This window comes from Salvelinus sp. IW2-2015, linkage group LG36 (assembly GCF_002910315.2).
Source record: "Salvelinus sp. IW2-2015 linkage group LG36, ASM291031v2, whole genome shotgun sequence".
NCBI classification, from domain to species: domain Eukaryota; kingdom Metazoa; phylum Chordata; class Actinopteri; order Salmoniformes; family Salmonidae; genus Salvelinus; species Salvelinus sp. IW2-2015.
The window spans coordinates 11,004,870-11,031,218 of NC_036875.1; the positions used below are offsets into that span (position 1 = coordinate 11,004,870).

Consider the following 26,349-nt stretch of genomic DNA (forward strand, 5'->3'; position numbering starts at 1 on the left):
CGCCTGTGTCAATGGCTGATTTTACCTGTATTCCGACACTTTGGACTTCAAAGCACAGTGCCTTCAGAAAGTATTCACACTCCTTTACTTTTTCCACATTTCTGTTGTTTACAAAGTTGGATKAAATTGCATGTAATTGTAATTTTTAGTCAACAATCTACACACAATACTCTGTAATGTCAAAGTGGACATTATGTGATGGGAATGTGATGAAAGAAATAAAAGTTTAAATAAATCATTCTCTCTACTATTATCTTGACACTCACATTTTTTAAATAAAGTGGTGATCCTAACTGACCTAAGACAGGGAATTTTTACTAGGATTAAATGTCAGGAATTGTGAAAAAYGAAGTTTAAATGTATTTGGCTAAGGTGTATGTAAACTTCTGACTTCAACTGTATGCCCCACTAACATTAGACAACKTTACAGAAAACCCTCAAACTGCTGAAATAATTAAATTAAATCAATAATGAGTGAACTGTCAGATTAACTGATAACTAAAATAGCAGTGCAGATGGTACTATTTTGCTACAGTATGTGAAGAGATTTGTATTATAGGTAATGAGTGTGTAGCATACTGCTACAGACTTTGTGGTGCAGTAGAAAGATCAGCACGCCTCAAATCCAGAGGTTGAAAGTTCAAATTCCAGGAGGGGTCCTATTTTTTATGAACAGTGTACCACTTACTTTAAGACCACCATACTATTACTTTATTTATAATGGTTTGGGACCATCTGGGACCATCATGTGAGCTCCTGATGACTGGTAAAACAAATATCTTGAGAACGTCTTACAAAAATCTTAACATGATCCTCACCCTTACGGGAAAAACCACATCAATTTCACATGATCAGTTGTTTCACATGTGATCTCATGTGATAAGTGAAGCGATGACATGACATGTAAAGTATCATGTGACGGCATGAAACTAAACATGTGAGCACGGGATAACATAGAGGGACTTCTATTAACCTGAGCTGCGGTGCACCTGGCTATTGCCCGTGACTTGAACAGGCAAAAGTGCTGAGGGAGGAGCGCCCTTCTCAAATGGAACAGTAATCTCTGCCGCTCGTTCATGTTGTCCACAAGAGAGCATAGCGCATCATCCACAAACATACATCTCTTTTCCATCAAATATATGTTAGAATTTTCAAACTAGTTGTTTTCATTGGCAGATAAAGCGTTTTTTTCAAAAGCAATCCCTTTTGCTTGTTAAAACGCAGAATCCGACTATTTTCTCCACGTGCTGAATCTAAGTCACTTTGGTTTTGAGCCGACTTCGCCGTGGGCTTTGAACGGGGAACCTGGCTCACGCCCGAGAGGCGGCCCGATTCCAAAATAAAAAATGCGATCACTTTTTACATTTTCACCTGGTGCAAACTCCTCCCACCGGGGAAACCTATGCCAGATAATCCCATCCCCTCAATATCTCATGTGAAGTCTTCCAAAAAAGTGTTTTGCACATGATTTCACATGTGAAATTTCACATGCAGTTTTATAGTATCACATATTGAAAGTTTCCAACCCAATGTTGTCATATTTATTTAACATCAGACCATGTTCTCATGAGATCACGTGTTCACATGTGGAATTCATGTGGTTTTTCCTATAAGGGTCACACTCAGATTTAAAAATATATATTTAGAGGATTCAAGAAAGGCAAGATATTTGTGAAAAATGCATGTGCTGTTTCGATAGCTCATCATATAGCCAACACCCCTGTCTTAAAATATGTGCAACTACCATTTTAAAGTAGACTTATGACCAAATGTAGCAGGTCATCCATCCTCTTCCTCTCCGCTACCTCCTTTGGTATTGCTCCATTTGCGGACTCCACCCTGTTTAGCCATTCCATCCACACCGGTCAATGTGCAAATCCGTTTCTATTTTTCAACACCCCCAGACCTGTGCTGTGGTGGTACATGTATCATATATCTGCTTCTTCTGTGAGTTTAGTCAATCTCTACATCAATTGAGCATGATCTAATTTACACATTTTACACAAGCTATTATACTCAAAGTTATTATAGCCTAGTCATTTTTTACTTATACAGAGTTTAAGCTCTTTTAATATAGGCTATTAAATATAGCCTAATATAGGCTATTCTTACTTGTTACAATAGACCGTATATGAGATTTTTTCCCCAGAAGTTTTCCCCATGCTGATCTTTGGCTTTTCGAGCAGTTTTTCCCCTGCCTGCCTTGCAGGTAAATTACATTTCTGGTAGGCTGCATTTATATGTCATTAATCCTGTCTGGGGATGAGCATTGAGTACTGTATGTGCTAAGAGGTCTGTAATGTGGGTGCCACTGTGGTACAGAAAGGAAATCTAGGATTTGCCTCACCACATTTTTACACTTAAGAAATAGGAGTGAATATAATGTCCCTCTTGTGTAGTTATTTTTTGTTTCTTGTCTTGTTATTTCTTTAAACATAAAAATATATCCAGTTTATCCCATAAGCAAGTAGTTTAGCCTAGCCAGTTGGTGTTACAATTAAAGAACTGGGCTATAAAGCCAGTCATTCCGCAAATTCATAACAATTGTTGGTTGAATGGAAATACCCTTATAACGTCAATCTACCTTGCTACAGTATGTAAAGTAGCTTTCTTTCTCTCAAGTGGATTGGCTACGACTCCATCGGATTACTTTCTGATTGGGCCGGTCTCTTGTCAATGTATGAGCTCTAACTCCAGGCACTACGATCTTTTTTCTTCGAGACAAATAGCGTTTCGCTTTAGGATGCTGAAGGCACCGCTCTCGCATCAGGACCAGAAGTCTGAATGGGATGGAGACGATAAAATAGGTAGGCTCAGCTTGCTTGTTTCTGCCGTCTATTGTACTGTTTCAGAGCCACTTTAATCAACTGTTTAGTAGCCTATGCCGGGGATTTGACTCCATGTAAATGAGTTTACCGTAATATTTACACGGTTGCGTTCACGGTCCCAACCAGCTCATATCAGGCTACTGTTCAAATCTTTTTTTATTCAGTCGCGAGGTATTTCCTTAATTAACTCCTAAAAATCCACAGTGTAGCTCTAGCATCTGCGTGTTCCTGTGCCCTCCGCTGGACGCGAGCCCACTGATAATAGATTTAGTATTTCTACTCAATTGTGCAGCACTGGGCAACTCTTGATGGGGGTTATTTTGATAATGACAGTGGACTAGCCTGCTTCAAAATGAACTGCCCCCCCAAAGTACACTTCATTTTGGCGATTAGAAACTTGGTGTGAAGAAGTCTTCTAATAATCAAAATAAACGGGCAGGTTGTCTTACTGTATGTAGCCCTGTTCTAGGCACTGTTGTCTATGTGGCATGTAGTGTCTGTGTAGTTTCTTCTGATATCTCTAAAACTCCTGCTGTCCTCTTGGCTGTACAGAGGCATATTCATCTTATAGTACCATCATGTCTGTTATATCTCCCGTCCTATGTCCAACCTCCAGAAAGATGAGAAGACTGAAAGACAGGAATGCCTATGGGCCAATGTTAGCCTAGACACAGGTATAGGAGTTACTTAATTTAAAGTGTTACCATAAAGTTACATACTCTGTGTCTGTGTACAATACATTATGGCAATTTGGCTAAATTATATTGCGTTGCAGTTAAGTCATTTTAATAGTGCGTTTATTAAATCGTGCTGTGCCCACGCACATGATGCATCCCATATGGCCATGCATATGATTATGCGTTTAGGCTTACTGTAGCTTAGGAACATGATATATGCCAATTCTCTCTGTATGATTTGTCTGATACTAAAAAGCATAATTGTGATTTGAAACATAACCATGATAATGTGATAGGCAGCATATCAACAATACAAAGGCATAGCCTACACAATCTTCTTTTGGCAGAGATTTAGGTGTTTACAGAGAAAATGAAAATGTCAGCCTTTGACTGCAATCACTTTCATTTACGTAGTTTTGTGCTGCTGTCAAAGAGTTCTGCTCCCTTACACGTTGAGAGCCTGTAGGTCTCTCGTCAGTGCCGTCAATGTGACTGCCTCCTTTCAACAGGCGCTCACAGGCTTACATTCATGTTGAATATGCTGAGTCCTTGGTTTTTGCCTTTTTGACCTCAAATATGTGATGAATTTGTTTAGCACATCTATTTTATTATATGAGATTCCTCTTGAAGTCTGCAAAGGGGGACTGCTTATATAAATGTTCTCCCTTTGGCTTTTCATCCCTGGCAGTCATGTAGTTGTAGGTTCTGCCTTAACCTTGATGTGGAGTGTGTGGTGTCCAATTTAATTTCAGTTATTGGTTTGGTATCTAACAAATGCTACTGTGCACCTCATCCATCTTCCTTAGAGCTCCACTGTAATAATMTTTGTCCTTGCCATTTTGCACTCGATTGGATCACATAATCCCTTTAGCCAAAGCATCAATATAAATCAAAACTCATGCTCATCCTACCACACACGCACCAATAAAACATGCACATCTGCAGAACATATAGACACAGGTGTGTGAACAAATCCTGGCAGGCACAGGCTCTATCGCATCCCCATTTCTGCCTTATGTCTTAATTACAGCTTTGAATCCAGTTCCTTGACATTGATATATCGATTGCAGCTTCAATAGACGTGGGAGTTAATTTATTCAACTTTTTGCATTGACATACTGTGACATTTGCTGCACCAGGAGGCCAAATGGGGAACCACACAACAATTAATGTGAAATGTATTCCAAGGAATGATTTTCAAAGATGGGTCTGGTTGGGTTCACTACTCCTGCAGAATTTCTAGTGGAAAATATAATGCCAAGGAAATCATTTAAGTGKGTGAATATGAAAATCTGCACCCCTATAATTAAAACAATAGGACTTGGTTTGTAATACATCTATTCAGAACAGATGAAGCCATTTGAAGCAGGTTACCAGTAGGTAAATCTGTTAGATATTTGTTTCATCGCCCAATATCTTTTCATGATATTCTTCATTCCCAAACATCTGAAAGATGGGGGCAAAATAAAATAAGTATATTTGCAGGAATGGGTGTTTTTGCAGAGCTTTAGTAGAGCTTTAGGAGTTGCCTTTACCTGTTCCCTTTGGGTGGTGCATTATACAGTGGGTAGAATAAGTATTTGATACACTGCCGATTTTGCAGGTTTTCCTACTTACAAAGCATGTAGAGGTCTGTAATTTTTATCATAGGTACACTTCAGCTGTGAGAGACGGAATAAACAAAAATCCAGAAAATCACATTGTATGTTTTTAAGTAATTAATTTGCTTTTATTGCATGACATAAGTATTTGATACATCAGAAAAGCAGAACTTAATATTTGGTGCAGAAACCTTTGTTTGCAATTACAGAGATCATACGTTTCCTGTAGTTCTTGACCAGGTTGCACACACTGCAGCAGGGATTTTCTGGCCCACTCCTCCATAGAGACTCTCCTCAGATCCTTTCAGGTTTCGGGGCTGTCGTTGGGCCAAATACGGACTTTCGAGCTCCCTCCAAAGATTTTCTATTGGGTTTCAGGTCTGGAGACTGGCTAGGCCACTCAGGACATTGAAGATGCTCTTACCGGAGCCACTCCTTAGTTGCCCTGGCTGTGTGTTTCGGTGGTCGTGTCATGCTGGAAGACCCAGCCACGACCCATCTTCAATGCTCTTCCTGAGGGAGGAGCGTTGTTTTTCCAACCCAAGGAGGTTCCTTTTTCCAACCCAAAGGAGTTCCCACATATGCTGAGCATTTTGTTGGCTTATTTTCCTCACTTTGCGCAGTCCAACTCATCCCAAACCATCTCAATTGGGTTGAGGTCGGGTGATTTGTGGAGGCCAGGTCATCTGATGCAGCACTCCATCAATCTCCTTCTTGGTCACAATAGCCTTACATAGGGGCTTTCCGATGGGCGCGGTGGTTGCAGTGCTAAGCTGTGCCCTAGAGTTCTGGGTTCGAGTCCAGGCTCTGTCGCAGCCGGCATGACTGGGGAGACCCATGGGGCACAATTGGCTCAGCGTCGGTCGGGTTAGGAGAGTGTTCGGCCGCGGCAGGGATGTCGTTGGTCCCATCGCGCACTAGTGGCTCGTGGCGTGCGGGCACAGTCGCCACTGACAGGTTGCCAGGTGTAGCGGTGATTCCTCCGACACATTTGTGCGGCTGGCTTCCAGGTTAGGTGGGTTATGTGGTGAAGAAGCATTGCGGCTTGGTTGGTGTTGTGTTTCGGGAGCGCACGCGGGCTCTCGACCTTACGCCTCTCCGAGTCCATAAGGGAGTTGCAGCGATGAGACAAGACTGTAACTCTAATTGGATACTACAAATTGGGGAGAAAAGCGGTAAAAAAAAATTAAATTAAGTAAAATTTACCTTACAGCGCTGGAGGTGTTTTGGGTCAATTTCCGTTGAAGAAACAAATGAGAAGTCACTAAGCGCAAACACGGATAAGATGGCGTATCGCTGTAGAAGTGTTGTGTAGCCATGCTGGGTAAGTGAATTCTAAATAAATCATCGACAGTGTCACCCAGCCAAGCACCATCAACACCTCCTCCTCCATGCTTTCACAGTGGGAACCACACACTCGCATAGTATTTCCGTTCACGGCTAATCTGCTGTCTCACAAAGAACGGCGGTTTGGAACAGATTGGACTGTCGCGTTCTCTTTGCTTTTTAAGCTGTGCTTGGCATAATATGGACTTGGTATCTTTACCAAAATAGGGCTATCTTCTGTATCCACCTACCGTGTCACAACTCAAATGTTGTCTCAAAGCGCATTAAGAGGCACACCTGTTAATTGAAATGCCATTCCAGGTGACTACTTCATGAAGCTGGTTGAGAGACAGCCAAGAGTGTGCAAAGCTGTCATCAGGCAAAGGGTGGCTACTTTGACGAACTCTCAAATATAAATAATGATTTTGATTTGTTTAACACTTTTTTTGGTTACTACTGATTCCATATGTGTTATTTAATAGTTTTTGATGTTTTCACTATTATTCTACAATGTAGAAATAGTCAAAAAATAAAGAAAACACTGGAATGAGTAGGTGCGGTCCAACTTTTCACTGGTACTGCGTATGTAATGGATTTCTTAATTTTCTATATTAGCACCATTTTCTAAAAACATGTTTTCACTTGCCCATTATGGCGTATTGTGTATAGATGAGTTCAATATATATATATATATATATATATATTATATTATATATATATATATATATATATCCATTTGGATTCAGGCTGTAACACAACAAAATGTGGAATAAGTCAAGTGGTATAATTCAATATATCTACTTTATATATATAAAAGTATGTGGACACCCCTTCAAATTAGTGGATTCGACTATTTCAGCCACACCCGTTGTTGACAGGTGTATAAAATCGAGCACAGAGCCATGCAATCTCCATAGACAAACATTGGTAGTAGAATGGCCTTACTGAAGAGCTCAGTGACCTTCAACGTGGCACCTTCATTGGATGCCACCTTTCCAACAAGTCAGTTAGTCAAATTTCTCCCCTGCTAGAGCTGCCCCAGGCAACTGTAAGTGCTGTTATTGTGAAGTGGAAAGGTATAGCAGCAACAACGGATCAGCCGCGAGGTGGTAGGCCACAAAAAACAGTACAGCTGAGTGCTGAAGYGTGTAGCACATCAACATTTTCTGTCCTCGGTTGCAACACTCACTACTGTTCCAAACTGCCTCTGGAAGCAACGTCAGCACAAGAACTGTTCGTCGGTAGCTTCATGAAATGCTTTCCATGGCCGAGCAGCCGCACACAAGCCTAARATCACCATGCACAATGCCAAATGTCGGCTGGAGTGGTGTAAACTCRTTGCCATTGGACTCTGGAGCAGTGGAAACGAGTTCACTGGAGTGATGAATCACAAATCTGGGTTTGGTGGATGCCAGGAGAATGCCACCTGCCCGAAWGCATAGTGCCAACTGTAAAGTTTGGTGGAGGAGGAATAATGGTCTGTGGCTGTTTTTCATGGTTCGGGCTAGGCCCCTTAGTTCCAGTGAAAGGAAATCTTAACTCTATAGCATACAATGTAATTCTAGACGGTTCTGTGCTTCCAACTTTGTGGCAACAGTTTGGGAAAGGCCATTTTCTGTTTCAGCATGACAATGCCCTCGTGCACAAAGCGAGGTCCTGCACAGAGCCCTGACCTCAACCCCATCAAACACCTTTGTGATGAATTGAAACGCCGACTGAAAGCCAGGCCTAATTGCCCAACATTAGTGCCCGACCTCACTAATGCTCTTGTGGCTGAATGGGAGGARGTCCCTRCAGTAATGTTCCAACATCTAGTGGAAAGCCTTCACAGAAGAGTGGAGGCTGTTATAGCAGCAAAGGGGGGACCAACTCCATATTAATGCCCATGATTTTGGAATGTGATGTTCAACGAGCAGGTGTCCATATACTTTTGGTCATGTAGTGTACTTACTGAAGGCACTGTATGTCACTGTTGTGCATCAGATTTTTCACAAGGGTGCACCTTTCTTTCATCGGGCGGCCGTTTAGGAAATTATTGGCAAAATTTGAGTATACAGTGGGGAGAAGAAGTATTTGATACACTGCCGATTTTGCAGGTTTTCCTACTTACAAAGCATGTAGAGGTCTGTAATTTTTATCATAGGTACACTTCAACTGTGAGAGACGGAATCTAAAACAAAAATCCAGAAAATCACATTGTATGGTTTTTAAGTAATTAATTTGCATTTTATTGCATGACATAAGTATTTGATACATCATAAAAGCAGAACTTAATATTTGGTACAGAAACCTTTGTTTGCAATTACAGAGATCATACGTTTCCTGTAGTTCTTGACCAGGTTTGCACACACTGCAGTGTTTGCACACACTGACCAGAGAATCTTGTTTCTCATGGTTTGTGAGTCCTTAAGGTGCCTTTTGGCAAACTGCAAGCGGGCTCTTGGTCACCTCTCGACCAAGGCCCCTTTCCCCCGATTACTCAGTTTGGCCGGGCAGCCAGCTCTAGGAAGAGTCTTGGTGGTTCCAAACTTCTTCCATTTAAGAATGATGGAGGCCACTTTGTTCTTGGGGACCTTCAATGCTTCAGACATTTTTTGGTACCCTTCCCCAGATCTGTGCCTTGATACAATCCTGTCTCGGAGCTCTACTGTCACACCCTGATCTGTTTCACCTGTCCTTGTGATTGTCTCCACCCCCTCCAAGTGTCACTTGTTTTCCCCAGTGTATTTATCCCTGTGTTTCCTGTCTCTCTGTGCCAGTGTATTTATCCCTGTGTTTCCTGTCTCTCAGTGCCAGTTCTTCTTGTATGCTTCCAAGTCAACCAGTGTTTTTCCCGTTCTCCTGCTTTTTGCTATTCTCCTTTTTCTGGTCCTCCCGGTTTTGACCCTTTCCTGTTTCTGGACTCTCTACCTGCCTGCCTGACCATTCCGCCTGCCTTGACCTCAAGTCTGTCTGCCACTCTGTACCACCTGGACTGGTTTTGACCTTTGCCTGTCCACGACCATTCTCTTGCCTACAACCTTTGGATTATTAAACATCTTAAACTTCAACCATCTTCCTCCTGTGTCTGCATCTGAGTTTCGCCTTGTGTCATGATATCTACAGACAGATCCTTCGACCTCATGGCTTTGTTTTTGCTCTGACATGCACTGTCAACTGTGGGACCTTATATAGACAGGTGTGTGCGTTTTCAAATCATGTCCAATCAATTGAATTTACCACAGGTGGACTCCAATCAAGTTGTAGAAACATCTCAAGGATGATCAATGGAAACAKGATGCACCTGAGCTCAATTTCGAGTCTCATGGCAATGTTCTGAATACTTATGTAAATAAGGGATTTCTGTTTTACATGTTTAATAGATTTGCTAAATATTCAAAAAACCTGTTTTCGCTTTGTCATTATAGTGTATAGTGTGTAGATTGATGAGGGACTTAAAAAAAAATCCATTATAGAATAAGGCTGTAACGTAACAAAATGTGGAAAAGTGAAGGTGTCTGAATACTTTCCGAATGCACTGTACCTATATCCCCCACTACGCCACAGCTGAGTATTGTTTCAGTAACACATCTTCAGTTGCTTTCATGTTTTTGGTATCCAAACAGAAATATACATTTTGTAAATGTGGCAAATGCTAGAGGGTTGTCTTTTTGGTTTTCCTGATATTGTCRTTTTGATTGTATCATTCACTAAATTTGATGGCATCATTGTGAACCAACTCTCTATACTCATGTGGCACATTATCACTATAMTGATTAGCCCTGGTCTCATGTCTTGATTCCATAGTTGGACCCAAAATCTGATTAGGAAGTATGCATTGTATCTTCTGATAACATTAGAAATGACTTTTTATCTTATCAGTATGCAGGATAGTATTTTGCATTCTCAGTGTTTCATCTATTTTATGCAATCTACAATTTCATGGGCAAGTGATTTCACTTTAGATAGAATCCCAGATTCCCAGTTTAGCCTTGTGTGGTACTTTGAATCACTGCACAGAACTGTTTTTAGTAATTTGGATTTCAGTAACGCTATTATTTAATATTTTAGTACATGTTTTTTTATATGGAAACGTTGAAATGCAAGTATTCATAGGAGATGCGTATGGTGTATGGTGAGAGGTGTTGGAGTGCATTTAAGTCTCGCTGTAAGCATCCATCAGTTGGCTCCTGTTCGTATAATATACCCTTTTACTAAGCCATCCAAGTACATGGGACCTCAAGATACGTCTAGGAATTCAGATTTTGATTAAGCAGAGTATGCAGGTTTACAATGTTGAAATGTACCATGCTATGTTACTAACAGGACATGACACAAAAGATTGTTCCAGTATATAAACCCAGGCAATTTACAAGCATAAAAACAAACTGAAAGAAATGTGCTTGAATTGTAGGATTAGTGTCCTACCTTTACTCTATTTACTTATTTATCTCTTTAAGCTGCCCCAATATCTCATCGCAGTGAGAGTGCAATCAATGCTCAGAGAGCTGCATAGTGCTTAAGAGATGGAAAACAATCCCTGTCCCAGCTTCCCGCTCCATTTCTGACACCTCTCTGCTACAATATTGGTCATCGCAATTTTTGGGGGAGGTACGTGTGGATGCAGGAGTTKTCTTAAAATCAAATAAATAACTCTCCGTGCACAGCAAAAACAAGCTCTGAATACTTCCCAGCCTCTAGACAATATCCCAGGCTTACTTRCTCTCAGCTGTTTGTGTGGCTGGCTGGCTACTGCATCCTGGTTTTATGCTCATTCTGTTGTTAGCATTCCAATCCCCCTGCACAGGTCTCATTACTTGTCTCTTCCGTCTTTAACGGAAGGTCTCTGAAGGAAACATTAGCAATCAAATGAAACTCTGGAGCATACACCGCAGGTGTTCCTCTCAGTGCATACTGATGAGCTGCTGCTAACTTGACTGAAACACTGCACTTGTACACTGCTATCCAAAATGGCAGCAGACAAAGACATGGTGTTGAGTGGGAACTTTGTTGTTAACCAGTAAGTGTTGTATAGGAGAGATGCCAGTTATCATCCATGGAAACGTTTGTCTGGTTGTTTACCTCAACACCGAAGTCAGTAAACAAAGCTTGGAGTAGACACTCTTTTCCTGGTCCTTATGCTTGAATGTCATCCAAGTTTAGATGTATCATTCTTTTGTAATAAGCCACTGTATATGCTGTTTGAAGCCACAACATGCAAAACATAATTATTGAAATGCGTGGCCGCTCCACAAAATGTTTAATATTATGTAGAGACTTAAATCATTGATCATTGTTTATCTTGCTTTGTTTTTCTATGATTTTGCCTGTTCACGAAGATGATTGACAACCAGCTGTAGAAACTGCATGTATCACTTGCAACCCGTTTATTTAGTAATCACATTTTACACAGAATTATGTATGAACATTTCCTTCCTTCTCCAGTCGGTGATAAATATGCAAACGYTCACAAAGAATGGAGGAAATTTCAAAGAAAACAATATGGGAAAGGAGCACTTGCGGAATATTGGTCTGCCTCCCTCCCTGTCCCAGCTGCCTGATAGGAGAAGAGTGGTTCTGAGGCCTCTTGAGAATTTTACTTGATTTCCCTTGTGATCAGGGCATGTTTTCAGTGATTTCACAAAGCTTTCCCTTCCATGTAGTCAACTGAACCCATGACCTTGAGATGACGGGAAGTCTAAAGGCAGCCATGAAAAGTAGGGCTAGGAATTGCCATGGACCTCACCATACRATATTATCACGATACTTAGGTGCCGATACAATATTTATTGCGATTCTCACGATTCTATATGTATTGCGATTCGATACTGTGATGTTATTGCGATTTGATGTTCCAAACATATTGCTCACTATAAAATGCATTTGGAAAGTATTCAGACCGCTTGACTTTTTCCCCATTTTGAATACTTAATTACATAAGTATTTAGATCCTTTGATATGAGACTCGAAATTGAGCTCAGATGCATTCTGTTTCCATTGATCATCCTTGAGATTCTTCTACAACTTGATTGGAGTCCACCTGTGGTAAATTCAATTGATTGGAGATGATTTGGAAAGGCACACACCTGTTTATATAAGGTCCCACCGTTGACAGTGTTTATCAGAACAAAAATCAAGCCATGAGGTTGAAGGAATTGTCCATAGAGCTCCGAGACAGGATTGTGTCGAGGCACAGATTAGGAGAAGGGTACCAAAAAATGTCTGCATTGAAGGTCTCCAAGAACACAGTGGCCTCCATCATTCTTAAATGGAAAACGTTTGGAACCACCAAGACTCTTCCTAGAGCTGGCCACCTGGCCAAACTGAGCAATCGGGGGAGAAGGGCCTTAGTCAGAACCCGATGGTCACTCTGACAGAGCTCCAGAGTTCCTCTGTAGAGATGGGGGAAACTTCCAGAAGGACAACCATCTCTGCAGCACTCCACCAATCAGGCCTTTATGGTAAAGTGGCCAGATGGAAGCCACTCCTTAGTAAAAGGCACATGACAGCCTGCTTGGAGTTTGCCAAAAGGCACCAAAAGACTCACAGACCAAGAGAAACAAGATTCTCTGGTCTAATGAAACCAAGATTGAACTCTTTGGCCTGAATGTCAAGCGTCACATCTGGAGGAAACCTGGCACCTACGATGAAGCATGGTGGTGGCAGAGTCATGATGTGGGGATGTTTTTCAGTGGCAGGGACTGGGAGTCTAGTCAGCATCGAGGGAAAGATGAACAGAGCAAAGTACAGAGAGATCCTTGATGAAAACCTGCTCCAGACCACTCAGGACCTCTGGGGTGAAGGTTCACCTTCCAACAGGACAATGACCCTAAGCACACAGCCAAGACAATGCAGGAGTGGCTTCGGGACAAGTMTCTGAAGGTCCTTGAGTGGCCCAGCCAGAGCCTGGACTTAAACCTGATCGAACATCTCTGTAGATATCTGAAAATAGCTTTGCAGCAACACTCCCCATCCAACCTTACAGCGCTTGAGAGGATCTGCAGGGAAATAATGGGAGAAACTCCCCAAATTAAGTTGTGCCAAGCTTGTAGGGTCGAGGCTGTAATCACTGCTAAAGGTGTGTCAACAAAGTACTGATTAAAGGGATTTGCTTATGTGCTTATGTAATTTCAGTTTTTTATTTTTAGTACATTTGCAAAAAGTWAAAAAAACGTGTTTTTGCTTTGTCATTATGGGGTATTGTGTGTAGATTGATGAAGGAAAAAATWATTTAATACATTTTAGAATAAGGCTGTAATGTAACAAAATGTGGAAAAAGTCAAGGAGTCTGAATACTTTCCGAATTCACTGTATGTCTGCTGCAGAGAGACGAGAGATCACGAGAAAACGAATTTTGATCAGTCATGGAATGGAAAGTGCTGAAAACATGTTTGCTCACTAATTAAAAAGAAGATGGAGAACAAGCTATAGGATAAAAAAAATACCTAGCAATTTATTTTTTATCGATACTTGGAGTCAAAGCATCGATATTATATAATCCAAAATAATATTGCGATATTTAACTGTAGCGATCCCCGTCCGTCCGTCCGTCACTAATGAAAAAACAAATGGACTGTTACAGTGTTGMAACTGTAATATACTATAATAACCCCATTTTAGGGGGTTGATGAGAGAAACACAGATGTTGTTGTTTATGTTCTGTTCTTTCTAGTGGCGTTTTAGACATGCTGCTAGAGCCCTGTKTGTGGAATAAAGGGCTGTGAAAGACAGGATTAGTTTTCTGCAGTGCACTGCACACATAATCATGTAAACCTCAGTCTGCCGCTCGCTGTCTGGCTGTTTAGGATTAAGCTGGGGAATCCAACTGGAGCAGTTTGACTTTTCAGCTCTTCTGCTTTTTGAGCCAGACACCCCATTGGAATAATTGCATTTCCTCCTATTTTCCCCTCAAAAACCTACCTTTTAATGTTAAAGTCCTTTTACACTATCAATAATCTTAGTCATATACCGAAATATGCTGAGTTGTATAGCTTATGCGTTGTTTCCATTGTAAGCGCAAGGACTACAGCAACCTCATCTATATGTCTTCACAATTGATTACGACACTTCAATCGAATGATAAGTATTTCACAAATTCATTTAAAGGTCAATGGTTTGATTATGCATTCATGTCCCTTTTATCTATAACTGATGTCCAGGCAATGATGACAATGACTATAGGAATCTGCTTATAGRAATCTGCATATCAGTCTTGTTATACGGTGTGCCTTTAGACTTACTAACAGAGCCTTGTTGTAATCCCCTCTAGACTCGACTTTCTCTTGCTGACAATCTGTCTCAGTCAGACGAGCAACTTCCCAGCCCTCCCTGTCTGAAAGCTGAATTTAAATCTGATTTATTCTGTCCTTCCGTGCTGTCCTTCTGTGCTTCCGTTTTGAAATGCCTCAAAAGTCAGTTCACCAAAACCTTACTAAATCCAGGCATCTCAAGAGAATAAATATTTTTCAACCCCAAAAAATTKACTTAACATATTATACTGTCAATTTGTTTAGTTCCCCTGTAAACAACCAAAATAAATGTGCATTCTCTACAGTTTAAAGCAATTGAATAACATCGACTTKATTTTTAAATACTCGTCTATAGTGTCGTGCCAGTATATTGATGATAATGGTTTATTTTTGCTGACATGTTTGTCATAGAGCTTCAGAGGAAGTCTATGTGGGATATGAAGGAGAGCAGTAGCTCTGTTGATAGTGTCCTTCTGCTTTGCCTGTTTTAGGTTTTGCCTCTTCATCAATACAAAATTATGCTTTCGGCAGTCGTATGCAAACAACTCCACTGTACAATGAACAAAGTAACACAGTCCATTTTGATCTTCCATTGCATAACTGTGCAGAGGACGAGCCTATATATGTAGGATCTTAATTTGATCCCTTTTTTGTTGCTGAGAATTTTCCTGCACTGCAGGAAATGCAGATGAGTTTTGTGATTTACATAATTTCACTGAATGCCGACACAGTTATATTAACAGTATTGCACTTTTCATGTAGCCTATTTTTGGCCAGCTAATGGCCCAACCACCGATCAAGCAACATTATGGACTAAACGTTCAAATTCTGTTGCTGCAGGATTACTTTGCTCTGACAATATAGGTCAAATTAAGATCCTACATCTGTATCACCGCAGGGAACTGGGTTGGCATTTTCAAAGCGGCACTGTACCCACATCTAGAAGTATAGAAATCATTTTTGCAGAGATAGATCTTCTTTAGTCCCCTGTATTAATCACATAAGTTCTTGCTGATAGTCAGACTGATATCTTCAGCCTTTTCTTGAACCCTCTTCGCCACAATAATTGAACCCTTCAACCGAAGAACCATAGTGTATTTTTTATTTTCAGATGATTACAGATGTTGTGTCTTTATATCTTTTGTATTAGAAGTTCACTGTAATGTCCAGAGTTCTCAACAGAAATGTACATGTATTGTACATGTTGTCCATTTTTTGTATGTAATATCAAGACTCTGGATGATTCATATTGACTATACAACTAGAAATATACCATATCACTAACATTTCCCAAAATTGTGATATATGGTTCTTTCATTGAAGGGTTCAATTGAGCTTATTGGGGTGGTGAATTCTACAAAGAGKTGAGAGCAAATCCCTGAAGGTCAATAGTCCTACAGCTAATAGGTGAATTAAGGTACAGTAAAGTTCATTGGAAATGCTGAAAACCCTTGCTCKCTTTCCTGCCCCCTCTCTCTGACCTTCCACCGCCTCATAAAAATTGGGCTTGAGTTACAGCCTTCGGAAAGTATTCAGACCCTGTGACTTTTTCCACATTTTGGAAGGTTACAGCCTTATTCTAACATTGATTACATTGTTTAAAAAAAAMMCAGAAATATCACATTTACATAAGTATTCAGACCCTTTGCTCAGTACTTTGTTGAAKCACCTTTGACAGCGATTACAGCCTTGAGTCTTCTTGAGTATGACGCTACAAACGTGGCACACCTGTATTTGGGGAGTTTCTTCCATTCTTCTCTGCAGATCCTCTCAAGCTCTGTCAGGTTGGATGAGGAGTGTTGCTGCACAGCTATTTCCASGTCTCTCCAGAGATGTTTGATTGCATTATTTTAGAAGAAAAMCGTAATCTAGTGCAGAAGAGTAATTTGTGAAGTCATGGAGTAAATTAGCTCTCTATCTGAGAGGATGGAGTGGTCCAAATGTATTTGAGTCCCCTCATTTAAACTGCATGCCACTAAAGTTCCAGCAGAGGAAGGGCTCGGAGGACTCACACAGAGCTTAGGTAAATATTGTATACAGCACGCCTCAGTGCCCAACTTAACCAGAGAACTTCACTCTTCACACATTTAACATCATCAAATCAACCACTTAGAGTATTTTGACTCACTACTGAAACAGATGACGTGCTTAACTGTCATAAGGCCATTTATTTTTAACCTATTTTGGGCAGTTTTTCTTCTGCTCATGTCATTACATTTTGKGGGGCTATTCTCTAGTCTTCTTTGTGAGATTAGATTCATAAACTGTAGTTGTTGTTCTGGATAGGGTTGCAAAGGGATGGTATAAAACATTCAAAGTTTACCAGTAAACTACCAGAATTGTTCTAACTTATGTAATTTATCACAAGTGATCTAGTGGCCCTTTAGGGTAATTCATATTATCACAGGTGTCTGTAATTATATCTGTCCCTCATAAATTATCATAAATATAAACCATTGGTGTTTAATATGTGGGTTTCAACATGAAATATCCTTTAAATTGTTTTTACACAATAAAAAAAAAATGTCTTTGTTATACATATTTTGTCAAGGAATTGGTTGCAGTTGTGTGTAACGATTCTCGTTGGTGGAAGGAGAGGAGGACCAAAATGCAGCGTGGTCCGTCATATTTAATAGAAACTGAACACTACACAAAACAACAACGAGGAAAAAATGAAAATGAAACAGTTCTGCCAGGTGAACATACACTAAACAGAAAACAATCACCCACAACACACAATGGAAAACAGGCTACCTAAGTATAGCTCCAAATCAGAGACAACGATAGACAGCTGCCTCTGATTGGGAACCACACCAGGCCAAACACAGAAATAGACAACCTAGACATACAACATAGAATGCCCACCCACATCACACCCTGACCAAACAAAACATAGAAACATACAAAGCAATCTATGGTCAGGGCGTGACAGTACCCCACCCCCCCCAAAGGTGCGGACTCCGGCCGCAAAACCTGAACCTATAGGGGAGGGTCTGGGTGGGTAGCTGTCCGCGGTGGCGGCTCTGGCGCGGCGGACGTGGATCCCACTCCACCATAGTCTTAGCCCACTTAGGTGGTGCCTTTGGAGCGCCGACCCCGGACTGGGAACCCTATCAGCGGGCCCCGAATAGACGGGAGACTCCGGCAGCGCCGGAGTGAAGGGCGGCTCCGGCAGCGCCGGAGTGACGGGCAGCTCCTGACTGATGGACGGCTCCTGACTGACGGACGGCTCCGGCTGCACCGGACAGGAGGGTGACTCCGGCTGCTCCGGACAGGAGGGAGACTCCGTCTGCTCCGGACAAGAGGGCGTCGCTGGAGGCTCCGGACTAGAGGGCGTCGCTGGAGGCTCCGGACTAGAGGGCGTCGCTGGAGGCTCCGGACCTAGGAGGCGTTCGCTGGAGGCTCCGGACTAGCTTCCTTCGTTGGAGGCTTCATCACTGGAGGGCTTCGTGCCATGGATCATCACTGGAGGCTTCGTGCCATGGATCATCACTGGAGGCCTTGTGCCATGGTCATCAATGGAGGCTTCTTGCCATAGATCATCACTGGAGGCTTCGTGCCATGGATTATCACTGGAGGCTTCGTGCATGGATCATCACTGGAGGCTTCGTGCCATGGATCATCACTGGAGCTTCGTGCCATGGATCATCACTGGAGTCTTCTTGCCATGGATCATCACTGGAGGCTTCTTGCCATGGATCACCACTGGAGGCTTCTTGCCATTGATCACCACTGGAGGCTTCGTGCCATGGATTATCACTGGAGGCTCTTTGCCATGGATCATCACTGGAGGCTTCGTGCCCATGGATTATCACAGGATTGGAGAGACACACAGAAGGCCTGGCTCTGGGAGAAGGCACAGGACTCACCAGGCTGGGGAGACATGCAGGAGGTTAGTGCTTAGCACAGACACAGAACTCACCAGGCTGGGGAGACATGCAGGAGACCTTGTCCTTGCCGAGGCACCGGATGCACTGGACGTGGAGGCGCACTGGCGGTCCGAGCGCAGAGCTAGCACCACTCGTCCTGGCTGGATCCCCCTGTAGCCCGGCAAGTGCGGGGAGTTGGAACAGGCCGCATTGGGCTGTGCTAGCGAACTGGAGACAAACCATGCGTAGGGCTGGTGCAGTATACCCCGGGCCGAGAAGACGCACTGGAGACCAGATGCGCTGAGCCGGCATCATCCCTCCTGGCTCGATGCCTACTCTAGCCCGGCCGATTCGAGGAGATGTGATGTAGCGCACCGGGCTATGCGTGCGCACTGGGGACACCTTGTGCTTCTCCGCATAACACGGTGCCTGCCCAGTCACTCTCTCGCCACGGTAAGCACGGGGAGTTGGCTCAGGTCTCCTACCTGAGTCCGCCAATCTACCCGTGTGCCACCCCCCAAAAAATTCTGGGGCTGCCTATCGTGCCCGTTACCTCGCGCCAATTCCTCGTAGTGGCGCCGCTCCGCTCTAGCTGCCTCCAGCTCCTCTTTCGGACGGCGATACTCCCCCGGCTGTGCCCAGGGTCCTTTGCCGTCCAAAATGTCCTCCCAAGTCCAGGAGTCCAGAACCCTCTGCTCCTGGTTACCACGCTGCTTGGTCCTTGGTTGGTGGGTGGTTCTGTAACGATTCTCGTTGGTGGAAGGAGAGGAGGACCAAAATGCAGCGTGGTAAGTGTCYGTCATATTTAATAGAAACTGAACACTATACAAAACAACAACGAGGAAAAAACGAAAATGAAACAGTTCTGCCAGGTGAACATACACTAAACAGAAAACAATCACCCACAACACACAATGGAAAACAGGCTACCTAAGTATAGCTCCCAATCAGAGACAACGATAGACAGCTGTCTCTGATTGGGAACCACACCAGGCCAAACACAGAAATAGACAACCTAGACGTACAACATAGAATGCCCACCCACATCACACCCTGACCAAACAAAACATAGAAACATACAAAGCAATCTATGGTCAGGGCGTGACATTGTGAAAAAAGTAAATAGTTGGAAGAGTTGCAGTTAATTGAAATGAATTCCATTGTTGATTAGATACTTTTTTTCATTAATTAGGTTATTTTCTCTTGAACCATATGGTCTAACCACTAGAAACTCATGGACAATATGGACACAATTATGAATACTATATAGGAATACATTTTATACTGTAGTATTTGCAGTTTACTATAGTATAAATACTGTAGTAAAAATTATTTTGTAAATACTATAGTAATTACTGTAGTCTTTTTTTGTGGACTGTGGTATACTGTATCAATCAATCAAATATATTTCTAAAGGCCTTTTTACATCAGCAGATGTCACAAAATGTTTATTCAGAAASCCAGCCTATAGCTCAAAAGAGCAAGCAATGCAGATGTAGATGCACGGTGGCTAGGAAAAACTCTAGAAATGCAGGAACCTAGGAAGAAACAGAGAGTAACTAGGCACTTCTGGCTGTGCCTGGTGGAGATTACAAGAGTACATGTCCATTAAGGCCAGATCGTTCTTCAAGACGTTCAAACGATCATAGATGACCAGCAGGTCAAATAATAATCACAGTAGTTATAAAGGGTGCACCTCAGGAGTGAATGTCAGTTGGCTTTTCATAGCCAAGCATTCAGATGTCGAGACAGCAGGTGCGGTAGAAAGAGCGAGAAGGAGCGAGATAGGGAGAGAGAGGGTCAAAACAGCAGGTCTGAGAAAGGGTAGCATGTCCGGTGAACAGGTCAGAGTTCCATAGCTGCAGGCAGAACAGAAGAAACTGGAGCAGTAGCATGACCAGGTGGACTGGGGACGGGGACAGCCAGGAATCATCAGTCCATGTAGTCCTGAGGCATGGTCCTAGGGCTTAGATCCTCCAGGAGGGGAGAGAGAAAGCGAGAGAGAGAGATGGGAGAATTAGAGGGAGCATACTTAAGATCACACAGGACGCCAGATAAGACAGGAGAATTACACCAATTAGGACAGACTGACCCTAGCCCCCCGGCACAGACTACTATTGCAGCATAGATACTGGCGACTGAGACGGGGGTGGGGAGACACTGTGGCCCTATCCGACGATACCCCCAGACAGGGCCAACCAGGCAGGATATTTATTTTGTATTTTTATTTAACCTTAATTTAACTAGGCAAGTCAGTTAAGAACAAATTCTTATTTACAATGATGGCCTAACAAAAGGCAAAAGGCCTCCTGCAGGGACGGGGGCTGGGATTAAAAATAAAAATACTTTTAACAGAAATAGGACAACACACACATCACGACAAGAGAGACAACACAACACTACATGAAGAGAGACCTAAGACGACAACATAGCATGGCAGCAACACATGGCAATACAGCATGGTAGCAACACAACATGATAACAACATGGTAGAAACACAACATGGCAGCAGCACAACATGGTAGCAGCACAAAACAGGGTACAAACATTATTGTGCACAGACAACAGCACAAAGGGCAAGAAGGTAGAGACAACAATACGTCACGCAAAGCAGCCACAACTGTCAGTAAGAGTGTCCATGATTGAGTCTATGAATGAAGAGATGGAGATAGAACTGTCCAGTTTGAGTGTTTGTTGCAGCTCGTTCCAGTCGCTAGCTGCAGCAAACTGAAAAGAGGAGCAACCCAGGGATGTGTGTGCTTTGGGGACCTTTAACAGAATGTGACTGGCAGAATGGGTGTTGTATGTGGAGGATGAGGGCTGCAGTAGATATCTCAGATAGGGGGGAGTGAGGCCTGAGAGAGCTTTATAAATAAGCGTCAACCGACGGGTATGCAGAGATGACCAGTTTATGGAGGAGTATAGAGTGTAGAGTGCAGTGATGTGTCCTATAAGGAGCATTGGTGCATAATCTGATGGCCGAATGGTGAAGAACATCTAGCCGCTTGAGAGCACCCTTACCTGCCGATCTATAAATTATGTCTCCGTATTCTAGCAGGGGTACAGTGGTGGAAAAAGTACTCAATTGTCGTACTTGAGTAAAAGTACAGATACCTTAATAGAAAATTACTCAAGTAAAAGTGAAAGTCACCAAGTAAAATACTTCTTGAGTAAAAGTATCTGGTTTTAAATGTACTTAAGTACTGGTGTAAAAAGTACTCAATCATCATACTTGAATAAAATAAAAAGTAAAAGTAAATGTTATACAGTTTAAGTCAGAAGTTTACATACACCTTAGCCAAATACATTTAAACTCAGTTTTTCCACAATTCCTGACATTTAATCCTAGTAAAAATTCCCTGTCTTAAGTTAGTTAGGATCACCACTTTATTTTATGAATGTGAAATGTCAGAATAATAGTAGAGAGAATGATTTATTTCAGCTTTTATTTCTTTCATCACATTCCTAGTGGGTCAGAAGTTTACATACACTCAATTAGTATTTGGTAGCATTGCCTTTAAATTGTTTAACTTKGGTCAAACGTTTCGGGTAGCCTTCCACAAGCTTCCCATAATAAGTTGAGTGAATTATGAACCATTCCTCCTGACAGAGCTGGTGTAACTGAGTCAGGTTTGTAGGCCTCCTTGCTCGCACACGCTTTTTCAGTTCTGCCCACACATTTTCTATAGGATTGAGGTCAGGGTAAAGTGATGGCCACTCCAATACCTTGACTTTGTTGTCCTTAAGCCATTTTGCCACAACTTTGGAAGTATGCTTGGTGTCATTGTCCATTTGGAAGACCCATTTGCGACCAAGTTTTAACTTCCTGACTGATGTCTTGAGATGTTGCTTCAATATATCCACATAATTTTCCTCCCTCATGAGCCATCTATTTTGTGAAGTACACCAGTCCCTCCTGCAGCAAAGCACCCCCACAACATGATGCTGCCACCCCCGTGCTTCACATCTGGGATGGTGTTCTTCGGCTTGCAAGCATCCCCCTTCTTCCTCCAAACATAACGATGGTCATTATGGCCAAACAGTTCTATTTTTGTTTCATCAGACCAGAGGACATTTCTCCAAAAACTACGATCTTTGTCCCCATGTGCCGTTGCAAACCGTAGTCTGGCTTTTTTATGGCGGTTTTGGAGCAGTGGCTTCTTTCTTGCTGAGCAGCCTTTCAAGTTATAGGGCTCATTTTACTGTGGATATAGATACTTTTGTACCTGTTTCCTCCAGCGTCTTTACAAGGTCCTTTGCGGTTGTTCTGTGATTGATTTACACTTTTCGCACCAAAGTACGTTCATCTCTAGGAGACAGAGGGGGGGGGGGGGGGAGAGAAAGGACTCCTGTATACTTGGGGATGGTTGCAGATGTAACAGGACTGAGTACAGTTTTTGATCCCCACAGGATACAGCAAGACCTGGAGCCAAGAGGACAGTATCCGGGAGAGGGTCTCTTGGGGGACCTATTCTTTTCTTTTGAACGATTATTTTAATGAACACCTTTGAAACTGAGCTAATCCTACTCTGTCTGATCTGTGTAAAYGTTTTGACCCAACCCCCTGGTCTGCCACAGTATGTAAACTTCTGACCTACTGGAATTGTGATACAGTGAAATAATCTGTAAACAATTGTTGGAAAAATTACTTGTGTCATAAACAAAGTAGATGTCCTAACCGACTTGCCAAAACTATAGTTTGTTAACAAGAAATGTGTGGAGTGGTTGAAAACAAGTTTTAATGACTCCAACCTAAGTGTATGTAAACTTCTGACTTCAACTATACATATTCTTGGTACCATTTGAAAGGAAACACTTTGAAGATTGTGGAAATGTGAAAGGAATGTAGGATAATATAACACAATAGACCTGGTAAAAGATAATACAAAGAAAAAACCAACAGTTTCTTTTTTTTTTTTCATAATCTTTGAAATGCAAGAGAAAGGCCATCATGTATTTTTCCAGCCCAGCTGCAATTTAGAGTTTGGCCACTAGATGGCAGCAGTATGTGCAACGTTTTAGACTGATCCAATGAACCATTGCATTTCTGTTAAAACTTTTGTATCAAGACTGCCCAATAAAAAATAGCAGCACAACATTGCTTAGAATCAAAGGCAATGGTGACATCATTGAGGACCTTTAAGGTTGCAGTGACACATCCATAACCTGAGCGGAAACCAGATTGCATACCAGAGAGAATACTATAGACATCAATATATATCCCCACCCACTTTGCCAAAGCACGGCCCCCACACCACCAGCAGGATATCAACAGACCATCAATGTACTAACCTGAGACAAGGCCTGAGACAAGCCCTCAAATATCTCCCCCGCCGCACAAGCACGAGGGGGTGCAAAAMTGGACAGGAAAATGACGTCAGTGACTCAACCCTCTCAAATCGAGTATAGCGGAAAAGCCTGGCACGACGTGATGCACCCATTCTAGGGACGTTATGGGAGAGCACTAGCAAGCCCGTAACTCAGCCCCTGTAATAGGGTCAGAGGCAGAGAATACCAGTGGAGAGAGGGTAGCCGGCCAGGCATAGACAGCAAGAGTGGTCCGTCACTCCAGTGCCTTGCCGTTCACCTTCGCACCCCTGTGCCAGACAACACTCAATTATAGGACCTACTGAAGAGATGAGTCTTCAGTAAAGACTTAAAGGTCGAGACGAAGTTTCCGTCTCTCACATTGATCGGCAGACCATTACATAAAAATAGGAGAAAGCCCTACCTTCAGCTGTTTTCTTCGAAATTCTAAGAACAATAAGGAGGCCTGCGTCTTGTGACCGTAGTGTACGTGCATGTATGCACAGCAGGACGAAATCGGAGAGATAGGTAGGAAGGAGCAAGTCCATGCAATGCTTTGTAGGTCAGCAGTATTTTTTATATGTTCATCATAAGAGAGATCAAGGTCCAAATACCGTAGTAGTATTTACTAGTGTTTTTGCGGACTGTAGTACGGTATATTGTAGTATTTACTGTAGTGTTTTTGCCGTCTGTAGTATACTGTAGTATTTACTGTAGACTTTTGGGGGATATTACTATCGTATTTACAAARGTTTTTTGTTTTAATATCTTTGACATAGAAGTGGAGGGCTTTCTCCTTGAGGAAAACTACTGGAGAAATACTAAAAGAGCAAATGTTCCATAACCTGTAGGTACTGTAGGTAGGACTGTGTTCTGAATGGAGAGTTCAAAGCTTCTGCTCTTTTCTATAACCATAGGGAACACAATATATGGTCTATACTTGGCATGTAGGTTTTTCAGTTACTGGTGGCACAAATTGGGGATGGAATGGGCAGGGTATATGCAAATGAAATGTCTGAAGCTCACTAGTCCCTATGAGGTGTCTAGTGATAGAGGTTATGGGCTCTATTGGCGATTAGTTGTTGGTAGCGGAATCGAGGGAACAAGCAGGGTTGGACATGAACACGCTATTATCCCATACCCAGTCTCCTTGGTTCATATGAACCCCCAAATGAGCTGTCTGTCTCCAGCTCAACGCTTTTCATTCCTGGGAATTAGATTCAATTTCGAATCGCCCCTGTCTGTTACCACAGAAAGGGTACATTTTTGAGAGCTATCTGTCCCATTCCCAACTAGGTTACAAAGGGCTTTGTCACCAGTACCTACGACTAGTCGGTAGGGTGACCTCCATGGTAAAAAAATGCCAAGGGTCTGTTTTTAATACTGCTGTCCAGCGCTGGGTGCCAGCCGGGTACCGGAACGTATCTTATCGCCTCGGAGTTCCACAGTGTTCACGGGTGTTAAAAATGTTGTCTCCCGTATGTGAGTTCAATGAAAAGAGTTCCTTTTCCATGTTCAGAAACACGATTGTCAAGAGTGGTGGAAATGTAAGAAGAACCAATTTCTCCCAGTCCACAAAATGGAGTACCTCCCCTTCAGATAGCACTTCACGGGAGTCTCGCTGTCTGCTCCAACCAGGGCAGACAGTGACATCAGGGTACAGTTTGTTGTGCGTCCCCCACACTTCAGCAGCGTCATCCCGTCGACTGTTCCTGAGTGCCGGTTTTGAGGTAGGAAATATCCTTCTATCTCCAGAAGCAGGCAATCCRAATGGTTCCTATGTTGAAGAACCGGGACTGCTGGTACAGCTGGTATTCCTGGTTACGAAAAGGGATGGGACTTTGCAACTGACTCTAGACCTACGTGCCCCCAACAAGCATCTCAGAGTCTACAAACTCTGCTCATGAGCTGAATGCTCACGAGCTGCCGGCTATTACAACGATTGGCTGGTAGCGGCGGAGACGAGTGGCAAGCAGTGTTCCACACATCCATGCTACTGTCATTTATTCAGTTTCTAGACTTAATAAGAAACCAGAAAAAGAGCTGTCTGACTCCATCTCAGCGCATTCTGTTTCTGGGTCTCGAGCTAAGCTCAAGCTAGACTCAAGCTATTGTAKGTTCCGGCTCTGCTTAGCCAAATTTTGTCTCGGTCACAAACTGCGTTTTTGCCAGTGCCTATGCCTACTGGGGACGATGGCTTCTGTGATAGAAGTCGTTCCTGTAGGGCAATTGTTGATACGGCCCTTACAGCGCTGAGTGGTAGCCACTTACCTGAACGCATCTCACAGCCTAATCCAGTTACGTTGGATGTCCCTGTCACTGCTACGGGCCATGGCCCAGTGTTGGGACCCTCTGCTATTGTCAGGGGGCTCATATGGGCTGAATTGTATCCCGCAATGTGATCACAACAGACGCATCCCACAGACGCATCCCACCGCTGTACGAAGGCAACTTGATTCGGGGGCTAATGGACACTGGTGCGGAGCGCACTGCAAGTCAATTAGTATCTGGCG

The 26,349-nt window shown here is 42.7% G+C and overlaps 1 protein-coding gene across 2 annotated transcripts in view; it reads left to right on the top strand.

Annotated features, from left to right (window-relative positions):
• The first annotated feature begins 2,706 nt into the window (after positions 1–2,706).
• b3galt1b (UDP-Gal:betaGlcNAc beta 1,3-galactosyltransferase, polypeptide 1b) overlaps positions 2,707–26,349 on the top strand; it is a 131,023-nt gene continuing 107,380 nt past the window's right edge. For both annotated transcript variants that reach the window (XM_023980831.2, XM_070437646.1), the window contains exon 1: positions 2,707–2,807. The gene's annotated coding sequence lies outside the window, so the exon portion shown is untranslated. The remainder of the gene's footprint in view (positions 2,808–26,349) is intronic.